The following is a 21537-nucleotide window of genomic DNA, read 5'->3' on the forward strand; positions in this document are numbered from 1 at the left end:
AAGCACAAAGGAAAAACTAAACACAGAAAACGAAAAAGACAATAAACAACAAAACGCCCCAGAACCATCTGGAAATGACATCGGTACTCAAGGCGACAAAAACGTGGCTCTCAGCCTGCGAAGGAGACACAACAAAATAGAGAGAGAGAGAAACTCGCGTAAGCGAAATTACTCCTTGCCAATATGATGCTGACTATTACTAGACAGCCAAACATAAACAAGGAGATTAAGCAAGGGTTCCCAGAACTGGAATATATCATAGACAGTCTCGAGTTCATGTACAAATCTCGATCAAAGGGCAATAAGGGATCGAGGATCCTCACCCGAGCTTCACAGAGCTCTCGGGCTAATTCTAGGACTGAGGCCAGCGCAGGTAGGAGAGTAACCTCTAGCCCGCCGCAGTTGTCTGAAGAAACCCTCAAAAAACCGAGGCAAGAGGAAACGACGACCGAATCCACCGTGTTGGCAGAGGTCGTGAAGAAGAAAAGAAATAAAGAAAAACCAGGGACGAAGGCGACGAAACTCCTACATCAGGAGAAAAAGAAGCCGAGAAAATCGGAGTATAGGCCGCAAAAGAGAATGAAGAATGAGTTTAATCTCATTCTTTTTTCAAACTTCATTATTACCGTTATTACCGTTATTTATATTATTATTCTTTTTTTTATTGTTTTTATTATTTCCGTTAATATTATAGTAGCTATGACTGTTAGTATTATTGTTATTATCCTCGTCTTTAATATTATTGTTTTTATAATTATTATTATTATTATTATTATTATTATTATTATTATCGTTTTTATTATTGCAGTTATCGATACTTATATTTTATCGTTATTATTATTGTTATTATTGTTATTAACATTATTAGCATTAATATCGTTGTTATAGTTATTATCGTTATTACAGTTATTATCGTTTCTATTATTTTTATTATTGTTATTGATGTTATGATCATAAATATAATTTTCGTTTATTATTATCGGTATAATCGTCGCTCTTATAATTACTATCATTAATATCGTTATTTTTACTGATATTATCGTTATTACTTGTATTAGTATTATTACTGTTACTATCGTTATTACTTTTATTACTGTTAATTTTATATTTAACGTTATTATTATTATTATCATTATTACTATTATTATCATTATTATTACCGTTATTAACGTATCTTTTATGGTTTCTATTATTATTATCATTATTATTAACATTATTAAAGTCATTATCGTATTAATCGTTATTATTGATATTATCGTTATAAACGTTATATTCATTTGTCACACTATTATCCTTATGATCGTTATTCTAATCATTTTTATCATTATTATCGATATTAATATTATTATCATTATTATAGTTATTATTGTTAATTATATTATTATGATTATTATTATTATTACCGTTGATATTATCGATATTATACTTATTTTTATAGGTATCGTTATTATTATTTATTTTTTAACATTATTATTATTATTATTTTTATTATTATCGTTATTATTTTTATAAACGTTAATTGTATTGTTATCGGTATTATTATTTGAAATATTATTATTAATGTAATTATTACGTTTATTATTATCGTTATTATCATTATTATTAATATAATGGTTAATATTATCGTTATTATTCTTATTATCGTTATTACTGATATTAATGTTATTACGGTATTTATCGTTATTACCATTATTAACGATATTGGTGATATTATTTTTATTGTTATTTTTATAATTATTGTTACTATTATTATTATTATTATTATTATCATTACTGTTATTATTATTATTATTATCGTTATTATTGTTGCTGCTATGATTACTATTATTATTATTGTTATAATTATAGTCATTGACGTTATTATCATATTAATCGATATTATTGTTACTATCGTCATTATGGTTATTATCGTTATTATCCTTATTACGGTTATTATTCTTATTATCGTTATTTTTATTATTATCCTATACTTTTTCAATTATTATTATTATTATTGTTAATATTGTCGCTGTTATCGTTGCAATTATTATTATGGTTATTGTCATCGATATTAAAGTTATTTCCGTTATTATCGTTATTTTAAATATTATGGGTATAATAATTATTATCAATATTATTAACATTATATTTGTTGTTATCGTTAATATCTCTGTACCGTTATATTTATCATTATCGTTCTAATAAATATTAATATTTTTATTACTCTTATTATTGTTATTTTTATCTTTGTTTTCGTCGCTGTTATGATTATAATTATTTATATCGTTATTAGTAACGTTATTAACGTTATTATCTTATTAATTGTACTTATTGGCATTATCGTTATTATCATTATTATTATCGTTATTATCGTATTATTAATATCGTTATTATATATAATACAGTTATTTTCGTTATAATCGTTATTATTTTTTTATCGTTATATCATTTATTATCGTCACTATTATTCTTATTATCGTTATTATTATCGTGATTGACATTAATATTAATTATCGTATTTATTATTATTATGGTTATAATCGTTATTATCGTTATTATTCTCATTCTTATTATTATCGTTATTAATATTATATAAATATTATTTCTATTATCATTGTTATTATTATCGTCATTATTCTAGCCGTTATGATTACTATTATTATTATGGTTATTACTATCTCCATTAAAGTTATTACCGTTATTATTGTTATTATCTTTATTATCGTTATAATTATATTTATAATTATCGTTATTATCCTAAATATTAATATTGTTATTAACGTTATTACCGTTATAATTGTTATCATCTCTATTACCGATAATATCTATATTATTGTAATTTTTATAATTATTCTTTTCATTATTATTATTATTCTTATAACTATTATTATAGTAATTACTATCGCTATTTTTCGAATAATCGTTTTTATTATTATTACTACTATTACTGATATCGTTCTTATTGTAGCGGTTTTATATACTTTTATTATAATCGTTATTATTATCGTTATAGCATTTAGTCCCGTTATTATCGATATCGTAAATATTATCATCGCTATTAACTTTCTTTTCGTTGTTATCGATTTCTTTATTGTTATCGATGTTAATATTATTATAACTATTATAGTTGTTATTGCCGCTGTTTTCGTAACTATTTTTATTATTGTTCTTATTACCGTTATTGACAATATTAATTGTAACTATCGCAATTTTCGTTATTATCGTAAGTATAATTATTGACGTTTTTTATGATATAATTATATCTTTTATCGTAATTATTATTAGTATCGTTACTATTATATTTATTAACAGTATTACCGTTATTTTCATTATTATCGTTAATGACGTTATTATTTTAAATAGTGTTATTACCGTTATTATTATTATCGTTATTATCGTTATCATCGTTATTATTATTAGTATCGTTAATATTACGGTTATTAACGCTATTACAGTAATTACGATTATTTTCTTTATTACTGTCATTTTCATTATTATCGGTATTTTTATTATTATTATTACCTTTAATATCGTTATAATGTTTATTATTATCGTTCTTATCGTTATTACCATTATTATCGTTGTCTATATTATTATTCTTCTTTTTATTATTATTATTATTTCCATTAATATTATAGTAACTATTACCGTTAGTATTATTGTCATTATCCTTGTTTTCAATATTATTGTCTTTATAATTATTATTATTATTATTATTATTATTATTATAATTATCGTTATTATCGCCGTAGTCATCGATACTTATATTTTATCGTTATTATTATCGTTATTAACGTTATTAACATTATTATCGTTATTAGCGTTATTACAGTTACAATCGTTATAATTGTGTTTATTATCGTTTTTGATGTTATCATCATAAATATTATTTTCCTTATTATTATCGGTATTATAGTCGCTTTTATAACTACTATCATTAAAATCGTTATTATTACTGTTATTATCGTTATTACAGTTATTAGCGTTATTATTGTTATTATCGTTATTACCTTTAATAGTGTTAATTTTACATTTAACGTTATTATTATTATTACCATTAATACTATTAGTATCGTAATTATTATCGTTATTAACGTAGCTGTTATGGTTTCTATTATTATCATCGTTATTATTATCGTTATTATCGTTATTATCGTATTTATCGCTATTATTGATATTATCGTTATTACTGTTATATTCATTAGTAAAGCTTTTATCCTTATAGTCGTTATTCTAATCGTTTTTATCATTATTATCGATATTATTATTATTATCATTATTATCGTTATTATCGTCAATTATATTATTATGATTATTATTATTATTACCGTTGATGTTATCTTTATTATTGGTAATTTTTTTAATTAACGTTATTATTACATATATTATTAACATTATTATTATTAATATTACTATTATTATCGTTATTATTATCATTTTAATTTTTATTGGATCTATTAATTTTATTTTACCCATTATTACCGTGATTATCGTTATTATCGTAATAACCAATATTACCGTAATTATCATTATTATGGTCAGTATCGTTATTTCTATTAATATCGATATAATTTTTATTATTATTATGTTTATTATTATCGTTATTACCATTATTAATAATATTATGATTATTATTATCGTTATTATTGTTATTATCGTTATTACCGATATTAACGTTATCACTGTTTTCATTGTTATTATCGTTTTTTACGATATTGACGATATTATTTCTATTGTAATTATTATAATTATCGTTATTATTATTATTATTATTATCATTATTGTTATTATTACAATTATTATCTTTATTATCGTCGCTGCAATGAATAGTATTATTATTATTGCTATCATTATCGACATTGACGTTATTATCATATTATTCGATAACATTGATACCATCGTTATTATCGTTATTACTGTTATTATCCTTATGGCGGTTATTATTCTTATTTTCGTTATTTTTTTTTATCATTTATTTTTTCCATTATTGTTATTATTATTGTTATTATTGTCGCTGTTATCATTACAATTATTATTATCGTTATTTTTATCGATATTAACGTTATTACCGATAATATCCTTATTATCTTAATTAATGCTATCATCTCTATTATCGTTTTTCTATTATGATCATCATTATCATTAACATTATTAATATTATTATAATTATTACTATCACTATTATCGTTATTGCCGTTATCAAGGATATTATTATTATTATAGGCATTATTATCGTTATTAACGATATTACCATTATTATCGTTATTTCTATTATTATCATTATTCTTAATATTATTGTTACTGTTATTATTATTATTATTATCGTTATTATCCACATTATGGTTATTATCGTTATTATCGTTATTTATTTATCGTCGTTGTTATTTTTGTTAATATCATTATTACCGTTATTAACGGTTTTTTCGATATTTTTATTGTTATTATCGTTATTATCGTTCATATTACCATTATCATTATTATTTTTTTATTGTTATTTCTATTAGTACCGTTATTATTATGATTATCAATTTTATTAACAGTGTTATAATATTTATTATTATCGTATAGTGTTATATTATCGTAACAGTGTTATTATATTTATTATCATCTTTACTTTTATTATAATCGTTATTAACGTTATCCTTGGTATTAGTCTTAATATCGTTATTTTTATTAATATCGTTATTATTATTCTAATTATTAATATTTTAATAATTGATATTATCGTTATTATCGTTCTTATCGTTATTACCTTTTTTTTATTATTATCATTGCTGTTATAATATTATTATTATTATTATATTTATTATCGGGATTATTTTCGCTGTTATCCTTTCTATTATTAATATTGTTATTATTATCGTTATATACATACTTATGGTTAATATCGTAATCATCTTTATTTTCGTCACTTTTATTATCATCATTATTATTATTATCATTGTTATTTTAATTATTATTATTACTATCGCTATTATTGTCGCTATTATCGCTACTATTACTATAATCTTTATTATTATTGTTGTTATTGCTATTGACGTTATTATTGCTATTATTAACGTTATTATCGTTATTAGCTACATTATTATTACATTTATCGTCATTTTTGTTAATATCTTTATATTGTTATCCTTATAATAATCGATTTATTATTATGAATATTAATATTATAATTATTAATACAGATATTACTTTCGATGTTATCTTTACAATTATTATTATAGTTATTATTATTGCTATTAACGATACTATCGTTATTATCGTTATTGTCGTTATTATTGTTTTTATCTTTATTATCTTTATTATCGTTATTTTTACACTATGCTGTCCAAAGACACCACAGTGGTGTCTTGCACAAAATTGGGCCAATGGCTAGTGACACCATATTTGTGTCTTGCGTCAAATAGCGACCAACGCGAACGACTCGACAGTGGTGTCGTGCGAAAATTTTCGGCTAATGATCGCCGAACGATATCACAATGGACTTGGGCGCAAATTATCGGCTAATGGTCGGCGGTAATACATTGTTGTGTGCATATTATCATTCAGTAGTCGGCAACAGCACTTTAATATCTTTTCTATCATGTAGATGTTTAGTTTAGGTAACAATAACTTTTATAAGTTTCAAGATTATTGTGTTTATAATTACTTGTGCTCTTTCATCGTTGCAGACGAAAGAGACGATACGATTATTTACGATTAATGCGCGAACGTCTTGCCTGATCTTCCGGACTACTTGGTCGATTGGAAAGAAGACAATGGATATAGAGAATTGAAAGTAAAGCAGAATCGTCGGAAGGTATTGAAATACCTATAAGAAGAATGCAGCGAACCCTACCGTTGCTAATTGGTTCGGATGAATCAGGCGAAGAAGACAGTGCACAGTGGTGAAGTTTTGATGCACCGAGAACTAATAATAAATTTGAAAGTTCTCCGGCTCCAAACATATTTCCCAAAGATACACAGAACGTCGAAGATATCGTAGCATGATATATTGGGAACGATCAATTTGAACATAATAGAATTGAAACCAACTAGTACTACAGTCAAAATTGCAGTGGAAGGAACCTGGATAAAAAATATGCCAAATTTGTGGACGTTACAGCACCCAAAGTTAGAAAATTGTTTAGTCTTGCTATACTTATAGGTATTGAAAAAAAAGCAAAGATCGGTAATTATTGGTCGACGAATCCGTTGATAGACATACCGATATTTCGTAAAAGGATGTCCCGCAATCGATTCAGACAAATATTATCATTTTTACATTTTTCCGACAATAACAATAAACCTGATAATGCCGACCGCCTTTTCCAAGGGCAATTTATAATTCACTATTTTCCCAAAAAGTTTAAAGAAAATTTTAATTTAAGTAAAAACATCTCAATTGATGAAGGTATGATAACGTGGAGTGGATGGTTAAATTTTAAAGTTTACCGTCCGTCGAAAATTACGAAATACGGCATTTCATTCGGATAATGTGTGATTCGATTACGGGATGCATTTCCTCATTCATGATATACTCCGGCGTTGGGCAGCCTTTAGCTAAAATAGTGATGTAACCATTGGAATCTTCCTATAAAAAGTAGCATCACCTCTACATGGATTATTATTACTACAGGGGAGAACTTGCAGGGAATTTACTTGAAAAGGAATTCAAGTTTATGGAACGAAACTATAAAATGGAGGATTTCCGGAAAAATTAAAGCACGTAAATGTCAATATATTTGATACTTGTCATCAACGAAAAGGTGAAGTACTCACACAGGTATGGAGAACTTCGAAAACTATAACGATATGAATGATCTCTACAATACATAATGCCACTTTGATTAACACTCAAACAAAATGTAGAACAACCAATGACACCATATAGAAACCTAAAAGTGTTTTAGACTATAACAAATACTTGTAGTGGATCGGGCAGACCAATATTTGAGTTATTACCCTATATACAGAAAAACTATATAATGGTCAAAAAAGGTTTGAATATACCTCTTTAATTGTGCATTATTTAATGCATTCCATAAATGTAAATATTTCAATACAAAACACAAGAGACTCCGATTTTGCAACTTTTTATTGAAGGTGTCTGATTCTTCTATAAATTACAATGTACCTACTTCTGAGCACAGCTTTGAGGTTGCCACTACATCGCGTACGCCTCATTATGATCCGCTTCACATGCTTTCCGGTCACATAAAGCAACAACTAGTACTTATTTACGAAACCAATAAACGGAAACGATGAAACTGCCACGTAAGTTCCAAAAACAAAAAAAGGAGAATAACAAATTTAATGTGTGAGTCTTGTTGAGTTGCGTTACATCTTGGAGATTGTTTTGCTGCTTACCACACGAAAGATAAATATTAAGAATCAAAGAAAATGCAAAAAAACAAATATATAAAACAATCTAATTGTATATTTATTTACTTATGCATATCTTCGAAATTTCATGAAAGGGGAACTAGGTTGAGACTTATGAGAAATAAAGATAGGATTAGTAAAATTTAATAATTTATAACCTCCCGATAATGTGAAGAACGGTCGGTGAAAAACCAAGTAATCCGAGTTAGCGCTGCTGGGGCCGAGCGAATAAATTTTCATGAGACTTGCGGACGGCATAGAATTAATATTATAATTATTAGTCTTACTATTATTATTTCCAATATTATATTTACTGTTATCGTTGCAATTATTATTATCGTAATTATTACCGTAATTAAAGTAATTTCCGTTATTATGTTTACTAACGTTATTTTTATTACTATCGTTATTCTTATTAATATTATTATTATTATTATAGTTTTTGTTGTTGCAGTTATCGTTACAATTATTTTAATCTTTAATAACGTCATTATCGTAATACTCGCTATAAACGTCATTATAGATATGAATATTTTTATCGTTATTATCGTTATTGGCGTAATTACGGCTATTGTCGTTGTTATCGTCATTATCGATATTGCCTTTATTATTGTTATTTCATCATACTCGACATTATTATTATTATTATTATTATTATTAGTATTATTATTATTATTACTATTATAGTTCATATGATCGTTATTATCGTTATTTTCGTTATTTTCATTAGTATCGTTATTATTATCGTAATTTCAGTTATTACCGTTATATTCGCTAGTATCGTTATTATCGTTATTAACCTTATTAACATTATTTTATTTATCGATATTATTATAATTATTATTTTTATTACTATTATTCTTATTATTATTATAGTTAATATTATCGGATATATCGATATTGTTATTATTTTAGTATCCATTATTATCATTATTACTATTAATAGTATTGTTATTATTATTGTTATAATTATTATTATTATTATTATTGCCGCTGTTATCGTTACCATTATTATTATCGCTATTATTATTGTTATTAACGTTATTATCGCTATTATGGCTATTATCGTTATTATTGTTTTTATCGTTATCTTTATTACTATCGTTATTATTATTACTATTATTATTATTATTATTATTATTATAAAAGTTATTATCATTAACATTATTATCGTTATTATCGTCAATATCATTATTATCATTACTTCATTAATATCGCTATTATTAGCGTAATAAACGTTTTTACTGTCATCATCCTTTTTATGGATATTTTCCTTATTATCGTTATTTTTGTTATTATCGATTTTATTATTATTATTATTATTACCTATATTATCGTTATCTCTATTATTATCGTTATTATTATTAATATAATTGTTCTTATTCTCATTATTATTACTATTATCTTTGTTATCGCTGTCTCTACTATTGTCACTATAGCGCCTCGTGCAGGGGCCCGGATCGCAGTTTAAGTTTTGTTATTGTTGCGGCTGCACGGGTCGCAAGATCAAAGAATTCAAGGTCGGCGAGCCCTCTTGTTTCTTATGCTCGAATAGCGTTGATGAAACTAAGAAGCACCTGGCAGGATCAAGGGCCTGCAGAGCTTTCCAGGAGGCCCTTGCAACAGCTAACAAGTAAAAAAAAGGATGAGCGTACTTCAGGTTAACCTGTATAGGAGCAGGACGGCACACTACCTTCTAACCCACCTCGGCTCTGAGAAAAAAGCAGATATTTACCTAATCAGCTAACAATACCATGAAAGAGCAAGAGTAGGATGGTACGCAGACGAATTGGGCACTGCGGCCATCTGGATCCCAGATCCCCGACTAATACATGTGTCGGATCAAGGATCCGAATGTGGTTAAGTTTGGGTGAGACCTAACTCGACGACTTATGACAGCGTATATCTCATTCCGAACGACAGGATAGACGACTTCCAGACCAAACTGGACGATCTGGAAGACGAGCTGCGGGAAATACATGGGGATCTCATTGTGGCTGGAGACCTTAGTGCCAAAGCACTCGAATGGGGGGGAGGTCAGACCGGACTCCAGAGGAAGACGAATCATGGAGGTGGCGACGAGACTGGAGCTATCAGTACTGAACAAAGGTTCGACATCAACCTTCCGAGGGCCTGGCAACAGAGAGACGATCCCTGTCGTCTCTCTAGCCAACGAACACATTGTTGCAAGAGTCGCAAGCTGGCAAGTGATCGAGGATTATATCGGGAGCGATCATCAGTACATCCTATTCGATGTACACGATAGGAGGCCAGCCTTGACAAGTGTAGAGCGACCCCCCCGGGGGAACATTGCAAGAATGGATCGAGAGAGGCTGTCTTCAGTCATAGATGAAGGTTGCAGATTCCATCAGAATCCGTGGGGATTAGGGAACCAGAACATCACCCGTAAGTTGGTGACTCGAACGCAAGAAATCCCTCAGGACGCGATGACGTTGGATCACTTCGTGCATACTCTATTCCCCTCACGCCGAAGAGAGAGATTAGCATGAATTCGCCCGGCATAATCGAGGCGCCACAATTCGAGGAAGAAGAGCTACTCAGGGCCGCATCTTCAATGCGGAACAAGAAAGCTCCAAGCCCAGACGGACTACCAACAGAAGTAATTAAAGTCGTAGCGCAAAGTCACCCTGAGCTTTTGCTGAACATATATAACATGTGCCTCAGGGGGGGCATGTTCTCTGCCCATTGATGAAAGCTAGGCTTGTGCTCATTAGCAAGGGCAAGGATCCAGCAGAGGCAGCCTCGTTATACAAGCCTATTTGTATGCTCAATACGGCTTGAAAGCTCCTGGAGAAGCTTTATCTATTTACTATTATTATTTACTATTATTATTTACTATATTATTATTTACTATTATCTATTATTATTTACTATATTATTATTTACTATTATCGTTACTATTATGTTTATAAACGTTACTGTCAATATTATCCATATTATCGTTATTAATATTTTCGTAATTATTATCGTTATAACCGTTATTATCGCTATTATCGTAATTATGGTTACTATCGATTCTTTTATCATCATTATAGTTATTATTATCGTTATTATGTTTTTATCGTGATTTTTATTATTATCGATATTATTATTATTGATATTAATATCGTTATTATTGTCGCTGTTATAGTTACTATTATATTTAGCATTGTTGTTATAACTGTCGGCATTATTTACGTTATTATCGTTATTGTCGAGATAATTGTTGTTATCGTTATTAGTATTTTTATAATTGTTAATTCCAATACTATCGTTATTATTATTAATATTATAAATTCTATCGTTTTAATAATAATCATTAATATTAATGTCGTCATTACCGTTATCAAAGTTATTATCAATATTGTCGTTATTATAATTATTATTTTGATATTGTTATTATCGTTATTATTTCAGGTATTAAGGTTATTAATATTATCATCATTATTACCGATATCTTTTTTATTATCGATATTATCTTTAATATTATTGTTATTATCATAACAATCGTAATTACTATCGTTACTATCATAATTATCGTTCTATGATTATTATTGTCATTATCGTTATTACCGTTATTATTACTGTTATTATTATTGTCGTCATTATTATTATTAACCGTAGTATTATCTTTATAATCATTTCTATCGTTGTTATCCTTATTAGATTTATTACCGTTATTATCATTATTAGCGGTATTATTGTTATTATCATTATTGTCGTTCTTATCGTCAAAATCGTTGTTATCATTATTTTCTTTTTTATCGAAATTTCTACTATTATTGATATTATATCTATTATTATCATTATTATAGTTATTATTATTATTATAGTTATTATTGTCGGTGTGCCCCCTGATGCTAAGGGGAAGTAGAATAATCCCACAGCTCTTCCTGCTTGTCATGTGCGGCGACTATATCGGTCTGCGTGACTGTCATGTGAATGTACTTGTACAGCTATTCCTTCGTTTGTTCTTCAGTCATACCTTTTTCTATTTTTTCTCTCACTCTCAAGCTTCCATCCCTTCCATTCCTTACTTTTGAGAAGCTTGCCTTACATCAATATATTATTCATGATGGAGAGTACAGCGAAAAACAAAGGCGGTCATGGATGGGAAACCCACGCCACGGCGGTGTCAGATGGTGGTAAGGGTGCCCACCCGCTGTCGTCATCCAACAATTGCCAGGAGTTTGGGTTAGGCAAACGGGCCCCAACTCTGAAGAATAAATCTGGAATGGTTCCACAGGTACGCGACCTGGCCGGCGGAGTGACGAAAGCGCCAGGTAGTGTAAAATATGAAGAAGGACAATTGGAGGAGTAACGAAGGGCTGCCAGGGTCGTTCATATCAAGCTGCTAACCGGCTTGATGTTACTTATCAACCCTGCGAAGTGGACACCACAAGATGGAGAGAGTGATATACTTGCGCAAGCGAAATTCCGTCCTGCCAAAATTAAGTCGGCTGTTACTAGACAACTAAACGTAAACAATGCGATTAAGCAAGGGCTCTGAGAACTGTAGGACATCATTGACAGTCTCGAGTTCATGTATAAATCTCGAAAAATGGTCAATAAGGGAGCCAGGATCAATCCTTGAGTTTCTAAGAGCCCATGGGCAAATTCTGTTACAGATGCTGGCGCAGTTTGAAGAGTAGCCACAAGTCCGCCGCAGTTGACTAAAGAAAGCCTCAAAAGACCGAGGCAATAGGCGACCGAAGCCACCAAGTGAACGTAGATAGTCAAGAAGAAAGAAAATAAGGAAAAACCAGCGAAGAAAGCGACGAAACACCTACAGTAGGTGAAATACAAGCAGAGCAAATCGGAGGACAGTGGTTCTCCTCGAACTGAAGAGAACCACTGCGGAGAATAGGGCCTAATACGCAGAAATCCTGAGGGAAGAAGTAGGAGACACGAGCAGCATCACGGAATTAGTCTCCAAAGTTACGTTGGATAAACGGATCTGCGAATGCTGAACATCCTTGGTTGAAGTCGAAGAGGACCTAAAGCCGATCGTGCCAGACTACGCGGGGAATCTCGAAGATAAAATGACGAACCCCAACGTGAGACAACAACTCCTGGTGGTCGTCAAAATAGAAGAGGAAGCAGCTGCGAAGCTTTTGAAAGCCGGCCGAGTGCTGGTCGGCTCCGTCAGCTGCAGAGTCTGGCGCAGAGCAGAATTGAGACGATGCAACCGCTGCCTCGAAAATGACCAGTCAAGCATCTCGCGCATGAGTTCTGATCGCAGTTACGTTTGGGTGAGACATAACTCGATTACTTATGTCAGTGTATGTCTCACCCCGAACGACTTCCAAAACAAACTGGACGATCTGGAAGACTTGCTGCAGGAAATGTTTGGGGATCTCATTGTGGCAGGAGATCTCAATCCCAAAGCTCTCGAATGGGGGGAGGCCAAACCAGACTCCAGAAGAAGAGTCATCGGGACTGGAGCTAGCAGTACTCAACACAGGCTCGACGTCAACCTTCCGAAAGCCTGGCTACAGACAGACGATTCCAGACGTCTCCCCAGCCAACGGACACTTCGCGGTAAAAGTGGCAGGCTAGTGGGTGATAGAGGATTATACTACGAGAGTGATCATCAGTACACCCTATCCGATGTACACGATAAGAGGCCAGCCGTGACAAGTGCAGCGCGACCTCCTGGTGGAATCACAAGAATGGATCGAGAAAGGCTGTCTTCAGTCATAGATGAAGGTTGCAGGCCTATTTGGATGCTCGATACGGCAGGTAAGATCCTGAAGTAGCTGCTTTGGCCACGTTTGCACAGCTATGAGCTCAGCGATGGATCTTGCTGCCCGCCAGTTTGGATTTCGATCTGGCCTCTCAACCATCCACGCAGTCCAGGAGGTTGTAACGGTCGCTTAAATAACAAAGCGAGGGGATCATCTATCTCGCCCTTTGTGTCCGCAGGCCATCTTAGACGTGAGAAATGCCTTCAAATCCGTCAGGTTAGACATGGCAATCGAAGCGCCCGAAAGTAATTTCAGCGTCCCGGGTACATACTCCGAATTGTCGGGTATAATCTGAACTAGCGCGTCCTAAAATACAATACAGGCGATGGTCCAAGAAGCTTGGAGTTGACATCGGAGGCAGAACAGGGCACCATACTGGGACCGGAAATCTGGAACATTTTCTACGATGGTATAATACATATGGCAGTCCCTGAATGTGCTTTCTTATTTGGTTACGCAGATGTCATTGCAGTTTTTATAACTGCAAGACATACGGAAGGGGCACAGCTGGTGTTCAACCGGGTCATTCGCAGGTTTATCTCCTTGATGAAAGACCACGGGCTATCTCTGTCAGCCCAGAAGACAGAGATAGTGCTACTTACGAAGAAGCGCATCAACACCTTGCGCAGCTTCATTGTAGGAGATGCGGCGGTCCAGATGAAGTCGACTGTCAAATACTTATGTATAATGCTCGAAAACATGCTCAAATTTGGAGGGCATATAATTTGGGCAGCCTTACAATACGGCAAAAGTAGTTGCATCACTTGGCACACATATGGCCAAAGCCAACGGACCCCGACCGTGCATAAGCCGACCACTGATACGCGCAGCCGAAGCAGTGATGTTGTACGGCGCGGTAGTTTGGGCCAAAGCGCTGCGACACGAGAAATACCACAAGCGCATAGCAGCGGTGCTGAGGAGGGGCACTCTCCTGATCGCTTACTCCTTCCACACGGTCTCTGAGCCCGCGGTGCAAGTGATCGCGGGTGTAATCCCGATCGATCTACTAACTCAGGAGATACAATTGGCCCACCTTCAAAGGCCCGTTCTTGGGAAGGAGGAGGCATTCAGTGTCGCCAGGTCTACCAGTATCGAAACCTGGCAAAGTAGATGGGAACAGGAGCCTCGGGGCAGATGGACGGCCCGAATAATCAGTCGACCAGACAGTTGGTTAAACCGGAAGGTGGGAGAAGTCTACTCCTACCTCCCCCAATTTTTGACAGAGCATTGTCTGTTCTGCTCCTTCCTTGCAAATTTTGGAAAGTTGCAAATGGCAACTGCCCATATAGTGTATCGACCGTCGACGACGCCCACCACACATTTTTCTAATGTGACCGGTGGAGCGTCGAACGACTCGCCTTGGAGCAAGTCCTCGGAAAAATCTCGCCAGACATCGTTGTCGAGAAAATGCTCCAAGGTCAGGGGCAGTGGAACAAGGTGGCCTGGTACGTTAGGGCCTTCTTTCGCAGAAAAAAAAGGAGATGGGCGCCTCATAGACCTGCCCCCTAAATTGCTCCAGGCTCATGCTCCGTAGAGCCGAAAGGAGAGCCCCGTTAAGGGACCTGATGCAGTGGCGCAATCCTAAAGTAATGCCATATGGTGGAACCGGGATGGATTCACTATGCATCAATGATGGATATGAGTTTAGTCGGTAGTGCCTCCAATGGTGAGCGCGAGACTTCAGGGACATTAATGGAAGAACCAAATAGAGTAGGGTTCCTATGGCTGGCGGGGTCCATTGGTTAGTACGTAAAGATTGGTAATCTCAGACCATCAAAGAAAATAGAAAGAAAATTACTTTCGGTGTTAGCTCTACTTTCCTGTTATCGTTGTTATTATCGTTATTAAAGTTATTACCGTTATTATCGTTGTTATCGTTATTATCGATATTATTATTATTATTATTACTATTATTATTCTTATTATCGTCATTAAATCGTTATTAACGTAAATATCGTTATTATTGTTATTAACGTTATTATTATTATTATCGTTATTACTATCGTTATTAAAGTTATAACCGTTATCATCGTTAATGTCGGTATTATTATTATAATCATTATTATCGTTATTAACGATATAATCGTAAAAAAATATCCAAAATGAAACACAAGACTTGCACAATAACTTTGTTATTCTTATATTTTTTTGTTTTTGGAACATACGTGAGAATATTATGAATTCTGCTTCGTATGTCTCCAATTTCTTGAATATAACGCAATAGGCCATTTCCATTAGATAACGTGTTATTTCTACATTTCTGCAACGGTTAGGTTAATGCACTTTAAACTAATTTAAAATTCTTTCAAAATCCATTTGTATTTACTCCTTTTTGGATAACAGTAAATAGATTACAAAAGATAATCGTATTTGCAATAAAAAATGATTATTTTATCTAGACGTATAAGCGAAGAACAACTTACTATAAACAATGCACTTAAAGTTACATGGAAGATAATGTCGAGTCCTTGAAAGTGGAAAACATTTAAAATGTGGAATACAAGATACAATGGAAGTCACGTTGTAAACAGTGTCAATAACCATTGTGCTGCAAATATATCTGTTTCAACACCATGAATGCAGAAATGTATATAAAGTTCGGAAAGTTGGTCCTGAAGAGAGAAAAGTATTAATGAACCACAATTAGAGAAGATATGTTTATATCACGGTATTGGGTATGAAAATGATTTGACTAACTTCTATCAAACGTTTCAATTGATAAAATTACATGTTAAGATTATCATATCTGTCTTAAGATTAATCTCGTATACTATAATTGTACTTTCACCTTATCAGGATGCCAAATGTTTGTTTCCGGCATTTGTAAAAGCGGAAATTTTGTTAATTAATGTCAAATAATATCAAGCAATAAAATTAATCTATAATATTATGGTATATGTATGATGCAAAAATTTTTAGGTTGCTTTAATTAATTATTAACAAAAATTACAATAAACTAGCAACTTAAGAATTAAAACTTTGGCAATATGCAACTTCTAGTTTAAATGCTGAATAAACTTTACGTATTTTGTTCAAAGAATCCTGGCGTAAACCATCAGTCCCTTTGAGAAAATCATGCACTGGAATAATTTCGTTTATGTCCCTCCATATAACACATTCACAGTAACATTTCTGTTAATTTATTTCATATACGTTTCGTTAACATTATCGCATTTCATTATATATCATACCTAATGACTCATTAACAAGGTAAAAACAAAGTGGTGGAGTATGGTGGGAAATTAATCTAATATGATAAACCTAGTAATCATCGTTCTATATTTGTACATCATCTCTTGGGAATTGAATCAATTACTTAAAAGTTGACATACCTCTATGCGTTATGTTCCATGAATTCCTTGCTTTGTAAGTAATATTAAAAAATCGGTCGGTTATCATTTTTTTCCAACATCTCCACGGCTTGCCAATTCATCTGCAGAAAAATCTTTCGATACCTCTCCTGTTCAGCATAACATTTGTTCATTTCCATCTATGGGTGCATAAATAAAAATATATATTTTTGACATTATGGAAATTTTATTACATTATATTATAATAAAATTTGAATACTATATCGTAATATTTTAAAGACCTGAATTTATTCTCACCGTGAGATTTAATGTGACGACGCATATTGTTGAAGCTCATTAAAGAGCAATATTTGTTCTGCTCCTAATCAATTCTTCTGATGTTTCTATACCTTGTACGTCGTAATGAAATTCCATCGCCAGATATTATCTGTATGAAAAAAGTCAGTCTTAAAAAATTTATAATGCTAATAATTTGTGTAATGATAAGAATACTATTGGATGTGAAAAGCAAATTACGTTTTTAGAGATAAAAACAATTATTGAACTAAATATCTCTTATTAAAGTACCAAAATCTATCATTTTTGGAAATACTTCAACAGGAGAATCGAATCAAACTAATTTCCTGGTACTTTTTATAACTGAATCAATTGCTATTTTAATGAATATTCTGCCCTTTCTTGATAACCCTATATTAAGAGTTTCCAAAACTGGGTTAGCTGGATCTCCTTGGTCACATATATGGTAAAATCGATCCTGGCATGATGAGCCAGTGCTGACTTGATGTAACAATAACAACTATTATAAATACGATATACATGTCTATTAAAAATATTTAGTAGATACACAGGCAGATGTTATGGTTTGACGTCGTATAATTATTAATAACAAATATATATCAATTTATTGTCAAATTAATATTGTATACCATTCCAAATTAACGCATATTGCTATGTTTCATCTCACGTCTAGTGTTATCTGGAAAACCAATAAATGTTTCATCTACATTAATTATACACCGTTGCTTACTGGATACTGGTTGTATAATCGGACAACTATGCGTTACTAAATTAATCCAAACTTTGAAATACTTCCTATTCTTAGGAACTGTACTACTTCATTTTTGCCAACTTCCTCCTTTACTTCCACGATAATTTCATGAATAAATACATGAGAATTAAATGTTTCATCGCCTGAGTCATAATTATTATAGTCAAACACTGTTATTTAATGTCATTGGTCATTGTGTTCTAAGGAAGGATTTAAAAAAAGAATCTGACTCTTGTCCATCCTGCGTACAAATGATTAATTAATAATGGATTTTGTGGTAATCGAGAAAAGCAATGAAATTGATTTTAATATGACAATTACTGCGCTTGGTATATCACAACTAAAAACATGATATTGATAAATAGCAGTTTCCATGCTTTTACAATGAGCCGATCTGAGAGCAAAGCACGCGGGACAAATTCCGTAACTTTCTCCACGTGTATAAAATGAAATTAATATTATTTCATATTGGGCAATTATTTGCTAAATGACAACATCGTATAAACTAGAAAAAACAAGATAATTATGTATTTTAATCAATGGTAAAGTACGTTTTATTATATAGTAATTAAAAAAGAACTTCCACTTCAATTTTCATCTTTAGCATATCGAATTTTTATCCTAAAAAGATCCTTGGGATCTACTTTGTACAAAGACTGAAATGTTGATACCCAATTTAAGATATTGTTCGGCATTTAAAATATTCATATTACGTTGTATTTCACTTTATGATTTTGGTGCATTCACTGCTACAGCTCCCAGATAGGTAACACGATTGAAAGTTATGCATTTTTGTTGATCATACTGTAATTTGTATAATTCTAAAACAAACATATTTTCCTTTTGCTATGTTTAAATTTACTTCTATATCAAATCTACTGAATCCGTTTAGTCGTAGAGTAAATACATATACTACCATTCCGCCTCTTTATAATCATTTGGATTCATAAAGTCTTGCATTCCTGTAACATTTATACAGGAACAAACTTTATAAAATTTCCTCTCTCACCTTTCTTAGCATTTTGTGGAACAGGATACGTTACATTTTAATCTCTACACACCTTTATTGAATCTTCCCTTAACACCTTCAGACATTTGAATGAGTAAATAAACAATTATATATCTTGTAATTTTTCCTATGATTAACTCTCTTTTCACACCTCATGAAGATTACATTGCAGATTATCGAAATTTTTGTTATTGACAATTTTTAACATCGGTTTGGCAAGAAACCTTCTTTGTACTTTATTCACTCAACAATTCCTATTCATCGCTGCTACCAACTGATTCCACAGTCTTGACACTAATACTAAATTACATATTCATATCTGGAATGAACGTGTTCTATATATTATATTCACATTGTAAAACCAGATAAAGCATTGCGCTCAATTGGCTAGAATTAAATGAAATATTATGTAAAAAAATGAATAAAGTGAAAGAAAACAGGGCAAAGAGAAATGTCTCTATTTATATTATTACTTGAGCATGGTGATAATATTGCTCCTTAATTATTTAGACAGAATTTTGATATTTTAGGCTTATAAGTCCATAAAAAACATAATGAAACATTATGGTGTACGATTCGACATTCATTGGAGGTATTTAATTATAATGAGACAAAGAGAATTTTGTAATTCTACCACAGTCACGATGAGAATTCATACATAGTATGTTAAAACGATAGAAAATACTAGAATTATTGTTTCAATTCAAATCTAGGAAAAGAAAATTGTGCTAAATAATGATTGCTTGTGCGAATTTTGGTACGACATAATGGCACGAATTGCTAACCAACTCAGAACAACGATATTTATCTTATTCCCAATGTCTTGAATCATATTATTCGCATTGATTACAGATCCTTTCAGAAATACGCAATATTCCCTAAAATATACTTCAAGTTCATCACCTATTATGTCTCCAAATACAAATGGTGATTATTATCTTCAGTTTTACTATTAGCTTATTATGGAGTAGAATCAATATTATTGTAACTTTCGCTTGGGCGTTCGGATGCGATTGAAGGATCTATCGTGGACTTCGTTTTATTTCCTTGAAATTTCGATTAGATTATCTCGCCAACGCTAATTTTATAGTAGAGTCAGCTTTATTTTAACACACACGTCAGTATCGCGGAAGTGTTTAAAAATCCTAACAAGGATTATACTTTCATTGCCTGAAATTCGAAAAGCACGAACGATCGTGCTTAATAATCCGTTATATCTGACGGTGAGGATATCGGACAGCTATCAGAAAGAGCGGTCCACTACATTTCCTGTTAGTAGGGCAAATCGAAAGCACCCCAATCAGAAAGGCATCGAGCATCGATATCGCGGTAGGTGGATTTTAGAGTAGAGTCAGCGTTAGCGCGTGAAACTCCATATAAAGCACCATACACATAGTAAGATTAACGTCGATATTTCTTGGAAAATCTAATCGTAAATTATGTAATGCAAGTACTATCGTGCTAATGGTTGCATGTCATTACGCGTTTTCATAATTTTTCCTTCTAATATCTTAAGAGACATTAAAGTACTCTTATTTTACAAATCTAATCATATTACATTAAGTTAAGTAATGATTAAACGCAAAAGAATTGTAAAATAACTTCTTAGATAAATACTCTGAAAAGTTGCGTCATCTTATTAGTTTTATTCATTTTAATGTGCTCTTAATTATCTTAGTAATTAATTTAATATCTTGATCGTATAAAAAATTATTTCGTTAAAGGACCACGGTGGAAAAAATTAAAACAAAACGTTGCTCCGAGCTTGCCTTGAGTGAAATAAGAGTTCCTTTGTCACAGCACGACCATCTCTTTTTCACCAACACTAGATAATGAAACTTTCAGAATTGGTGTAAGAGAGAATAAGACGAAGTTAAGAGAAACGAAAAGCGAAGACGAGACTGCTCGACGCTCGGGTTGTTGCCACATAGAATGAATATGACTTACCAACGTTCTCAGTTGTGTTCAGCATTTGACCCTGTCAACGGCTGTTCTTAATATTCACCTTTCGAATTTTTGCCGAAGAGTACTGATAATTTAATTTTTCATTTACGTTACATTTCTTCTTATCTGAAAGTG

General features: G+C 31.7%; 2 pseudogenes; both read right to left on the minus strand.

Moving 5' to 3' along the window:
- Positions 1-15902: 15902 nt before the first annotated feature.
- Positions 15903-16907, minus strand: LOC146872127 (rab GTPase-activating protein 1-like; annotated as a pseudogene).
- A 147-nt stretch (positions 16908-17054) lies between these two features.
- Positions 17055-19666, minus strand: LOC146872128 (rab GTPase-activating protein 1-like; annotated as a pseudogene).
- Positions 19667-21537: the final 1871 nt, after the last annotated feature.

This window comes from Vespa mandarinia, unplaced genomic scaffold (genome assembly GCF_050613455.1).
Source record: "Vespa mandarinia isolate Hongniang unplaced genomic scaffold, ASM5061345v1 scaffold_47, whole genome shotgun sequence".
Classification (NCBI taxonomy): Eukaryota; Metazoa; Arthropoda; class Insecta; order Hymenoptera; family Vespidae; genus Vespa; species Vespa mandarinia.